The 5,518-nt window shown below is 37.3% G+C and overlaps 1 long non-coding RNA gene across 1 annotated transcript; it reads left to right on the top strand.

The window, feature by feature from the left end:
* Window positions 1–297: 297 nt before the first annotated feature.
* Window positions 298–4,849, top strand: LOC149232631 (uncharacterized). The gene is made up of 3 exons (XR_016247551.1): window positions 298–452; window positions 776–1,019; window positions 4,247–4,849. It is a non-coding gene; the product is annotated as an uncharacterized LOC149232631 (long non-coding RNA).
* Window positions 4,850–5,518: the final 669 nt, after the last annotated feature.

The raw sequence follows: 5,518 nt of genomic DNA, 5'->3' as shown, positions 1-5,518 counted from the left end.
CACCGATGGAAATTTTATTCGAAACATGTAACGCCAGCTTCAACGTGTAACTGACGCGTGATATTAGATTGCACAAATAATTATGAATAATGAAAAATAAAGAGGGCAATAGATTTCAACAACCTTAAAATAGTAAACCAGACTGGCCTGTGCGTTTCCAATGAAAATCTGATTCAAGATATTTCTTCAAAACGACAGACTCTTCGGTGAGCAGTTTCGATTGATATAGATCTCCTAGTAGGCAACTACATGCATAAAAACCGGCTGCATTTTTCCTGATTGCACAGAAAGAAAAAACCAGGGATTTTTGATTGCACAGAAAGAAAAAACCAGGGAGCCAAGGAACGCATGAGATGCCGTCATGGCAAAGAAAGTAAGCGGAGTTGTTGTTCTCTTTTTCATCGCTCTCCTGGTGATGCCTTCTGATTCATCGTCTCCATACTCAGATTCAAGTGGGTTTTAATGTTTCGATTTTCTTTGTGATTAATTATGTGTTCTTATATGCTTTTGATTATTCCAGTTTTGAGTAGATCTAATGATTAATAATACGAATTAAATGTTTATAAATCCAAAAGTATATATATATATATATATATATATATATATATATATATATAACAGAAATGATTATGATTATGGTATCGAGAATTAATGGTATTGGTTGATGGTATTAATGTGAAATATAAAGTCTTTAAATGAATATGAATTGAATGATGATACAGATGATGAGGGATTAACGGATTTTTAAATGAATATGAATTGAATGATGATACAGATGCTGAGGGATTAACGGATTTTTGGGGACGAAAAGTCACGACTCATTAGTATAAGCAGCAGCCGAGGAACAGCGATCTGGGGGAATTCACAGAGCCATTAGACACTCCACTATCGAGGAGAAGCGATCCGGGGGAATTCACAGAGCCGTTAGACACTGCACTGACGAGAAGAAGCGATCCGGGGGTTCTATCAAGAATGCTAATCTAAGATCCAAGAAGAAATTTCTTACGATTAGCCAAAAGGTACAGCTACCAACCCATCACACTCGGGTTCTATCAATAACGTTAATCTAAGATCCGAGATATTATTGATTTTAATAACATTAAGTTAGTCATGCCCAAAGAAATACCGACAAATTTGCAAATGTTGTTAGTTCGTAGATTTGAAAATACTCTATTAAATCACAATACCAATACTCTAAATTAATACAAAACCAGGCGGCAATATTTGCTATGTGATGACTATATAACCATTTGGAATTTGTAATTAGCTAAAGGCGGCATCATTCAACTCTGAATTAATACAAAAGCACGCGAAAATATGTACTATGCGATGACTATATAAATATTTAGAATTTGTAATTAGCTAAAGGTGGCATCATCCTCGTAGATGAAGGAAGGCAGTAATCCAGTAACAACATTAAAGAATAAAGAATAAAACAGATAACATCACATTTCAATAAACAAAAATAAAAGTTGTGTTTGATGATGATTTGACGACGATAATAGATGCAACCCAGTCAATTCATGTCTCGCATGGATTGTCTTCAATAGGCTGTTTCTTAGTTCATTCATTAGGTTTTCCTGAAATAGGACTTTCAACACCACATTCTAGTGATACCAGTGGAGCTGCTTTCATTTTCTTATTCCAGCTACCTTTAACATTAGATGGTTTATGATATCAGTGGAGCTGCTTTCATTTTCTTATTCCAGCTACCTTTAACATTAGATGGTTTATGAGCACCAACAAGTCCAACAAGTCAATTATTTTCAAGAGGTCTCTTTTTGTTAGTTGATTCAAAACATGTGACGAATGACACAGGAGGTACTATGGAACCTCTCATTACTCTCACAGCTGATGGTTGTAGTCCATTCTAAACATCAACATAAGGGACTAAACAAGTTAGCATCGTATTCCAGTCAACAACCCTCGGACATGAATTTGGCCACGCGTGGGCGCCCTCTTGCATGTAGTTCACTACCTGGATTCCCTTACAATACCTGGATTCCCTTACAATAGGGAACTCGGGAACTCATGTGCATTCCATTTGTCTCCATCTTATCATGTACCTTCGAATTGGTTTGGGAAAAGAAGATGCATGACTTCTGCTACTGTTTGTATTTTTTTACTTACCTTCCCAAATGAAAGACCACATGAAGAACGATAAACTCTAACTTACTAATAAGTATTAGTGGCTTATGAATAGGTAATAGTGGCTCAAGGATCCGAATGGTGGGGATTGGGAAACACGTTTCTAAAACAAGTCTCTAAATGCCCATGATTTCTATTCTTATTCCTTGACAACAAAATAAATGTTAACCATATAAACCGTGTATATGTAAATATAAATCTTATTTGTCGAATAAATGGTAACCATATAAACCCTGTATTTGTAAATCTAAATCTTATTTTATTCTATTTTTCTTTGTGTTATGGATATTATATATATGGAAATACTTAATTAGTCATATTTTCATTTCTTTCATGTACTGTTTAAATGTATGCTCAGACAGTGTGGACGATCCATTATTGGCAGAGGTAGCGATGAAAGAGGGTTTTTATGACAAAAGACAGGTCAGGGATCCGAGGGAGGTTGCAAAGGCCATTTTAATGGCAGTTAAATGATGCAATTTCCTGGTTTCCAATGGGTGGCAAGGTTTAATGCTCTCCACGTTCAGCAGGGATTTTTCCCGTTGAAACCTTTGGAAAGGCTGTGCTTGATCTGTTTGAAATAATTCCTACAAGGTTGGCTGGTTATATCATAATTGCATACGTATACATCGTTATATGGCTCAATCATCTAACGAGAACGATATTTGTTGATGTTGCAAACAAATAACCAATGCAATGCAAATTAGTGCTCTAAAGAAACAAACGGTCAATTCCTATCTAGCTTCAGTTGCTTTGGTTTTCTATTGAAAAATAACTTCGTCCATGAAGGTTATGGTATTGTAGGGCGATCCAGTATAGTACAAGTTTGTTGGTTTCTTAGAATTTAATTATAAGGATTTCTCTTTAAGAATTCAGCCTTGTTTATTCATTTTTAATTGTTCTTCCTGGCCGCTTTGTAGTTGTATGGGTTTTTCGGGCTCCAGATTAGAAAATATTTTTAAAGATTTTTACGCCTTAAGGCGTTCCCTCTGAGAAAGACATCCCTAAAATGTGATGTGTGCGATCTTGAGCCATTGATTATGTGTGTTAGATGATTGGAGTGTTTTCTACCGTTCGTTTAATTTGTTTTTTCATAGAAAAATGTTTTTTTTTCCCATGATAATGGGCCATGAAAAGCCAGAACTGGCCTGCTGGCGATGAAACTCTTCTGCTGCCGATGAGACTCTTCGCAGAGACTCTTCTGCTGCTGGCGATGAGACTCTTCGCAGAGACTCTTCATGTCTTTCTTCCCTGCATGCGTTAATTCCATATTCAATGTATCACTAACCCACGATATTGCTAATCGTAAATAATGAAAAATAAACAAGATAGATCTCAAAGAGCTTAAAATGGTACACATGTGCCGCACCGATGGAAATTTTATTCAAAACATGTAACGCCAGCTTCAACGTGTAACTGACGCGTGATATTAGATTGCACAAATAATTATGAATAATGAAAAATAAAGAGGGCAATAGATTTCAACAACCTTAAAATAGTAAACCAGACTGGCCTGTGCGTTTCCAATGAAAATCTCATTCAAGATATTTCTTCAAAACGACAGACTCTTCGGTGAGCAGTTTCGATTGATATAGATCTCCTAGTAGGCAACTACATGCATAAAAGCCGGCTGCATTTTTCCTGATTGCACAGAAAGAAAAAACCAAGGATTTTTGATCGCACAGAAAGAAAAAACCAGGGAGCCAAGGAACGCATGAGACGCCGTCATGGCAAAGAAAGTAAGCGGAGTTGTTGTTCTCTTTTTCATCGCTCTCCTGGTGATGCCTTCTGATTCATCGTCTCCATACTCAGATTCAAGTGGGTTTTAATGTTTCGATTTTCTTTGTGATTAATTATGTGTTCTTATATGCTTTTGATTATTCCAGTTTTGAGTAGATCTAATGATTAATAACACAAATTAGATGTTTATAAATCCAAAAGTATATATATATATATATATATATATATATATATATATATATATATATATATATATATATCAGAAATGATTATGGTATCGAGAATTAATGGTATTGGTTGATAGTATTAATGTGAAATATAAAGTCTTTAAATGAATATGAATTGAATGATGATACAGATGATGAGGGATTAACGGATTTTTGGGGACGAAAAGTCACGACTCATTAGTATAAGCAGCAGCCGAGGAACAACGATCTGGGGGAATTCACAGAGCCATTAGACACTCCACTATCGAGGAGAAGCGATCCGGGGGAATTCACAGAGCCGTTAGACACTGCACTGACGAGAAGAAGCGATCCGGGGGAATTCACAGAGCCGTTAGACACTGCACTGCCGAAGAGAAGCGATCCGGGGGAATTCACAGAGCCGTTAGACACTGCACTGCCGAGGATAAGCGTTCTGGGGGCATTCACAGAGGCGTCAACAACCGCAGTTCCGAGGAAAAATGATCTGAGGGGATTCACAGAGGAGTTAGCCACCGCACTGCCGAGGAGAAGCTATCTGGGGGAATTCACGGAGGAGTTAGCCACCGCATTGCCGAGAAGAAGCGATCTGGGGGGGTTCACAGAGGAGTTACCCACCGCACGGCCGAGGAGGAGGCCGCCGTTGACGCCACCGACGCCCAAAGCCGACGGCAACTTTCCGAGCCCTGATCCACCACCGTCCGAAGAAATATAGTACTGGAAATACCGTGCAACAATATCACTTGATCTTCTGGGAGTTCCGTTCATCTGAACTATTTTCTTCATTTCACATTAATATATCAATATAACATAGGATATTGGTAAATGGGCACGTAATATAGGATTAGCTTTTTTTTATCCCTGCCCCGCAGCGAATATAGTTGTGGTTTTCGCGGCTTTTGTTAATCCCTTTCTAGTGGCCAGGAGGATGGAATTTGAAGCTTTGTTATGATGGAATTTGAAGCTTTGTTATCGGGTGGGGTGATTTGTTTGTTAAATATATTTAAAAATTTGTAAAAGTGTCATAGATTTTTTCTGAAAGTGTGAAAACTAGTTAAAGAGTTGTGAAAATATAGATTTATTTTGAATCATTTTGGGAACAAATGGGGAATAGTTTCTGCAAAGAAAGGTGAGATACAATCCTCGAAACATTCTCGCTCCAGGACAAAGTATTCTTGATAGAAACAGAGCATGACTTCTAAATATTTAAGGATGTTTTCTCTTCAACTTCTACGTTAGCATATGATATTCTTACAAGCAGATGCACATTTGAATTTATTGTTGGAAATAATACTGAGAGGGGGGGTGAATCAGTATTATCAGATCATTAAAACTTTTTCAATGCTCAAAAACATATACGCTACTTCAGTTAAGTGAACCCGCGTGTACACGCTACTGTGTCTAATGAAACTCGCGTATATCCAGAG

The sequence above is a fragment of the Pinus tabuliformis genome, chromosome J (genome assembly GCF_031772625.1).
Source record: "Pinus tabuliformis cultivar Carrire ecotype Pingquan chromosome J, CPIR1, whole genome shotgun sequence".
Taxonomy (NCBI): Eukaryota; Viridiplantae; Streptophyta; class Pinopsida; order Pinales; family Pinaceae; genus Pinus; species Pinus tabuliformis.
Note: the sequence above shows the minus strand (reverse complement) of the source record. Positions and strands in the feature narration are given on the sequence as shown.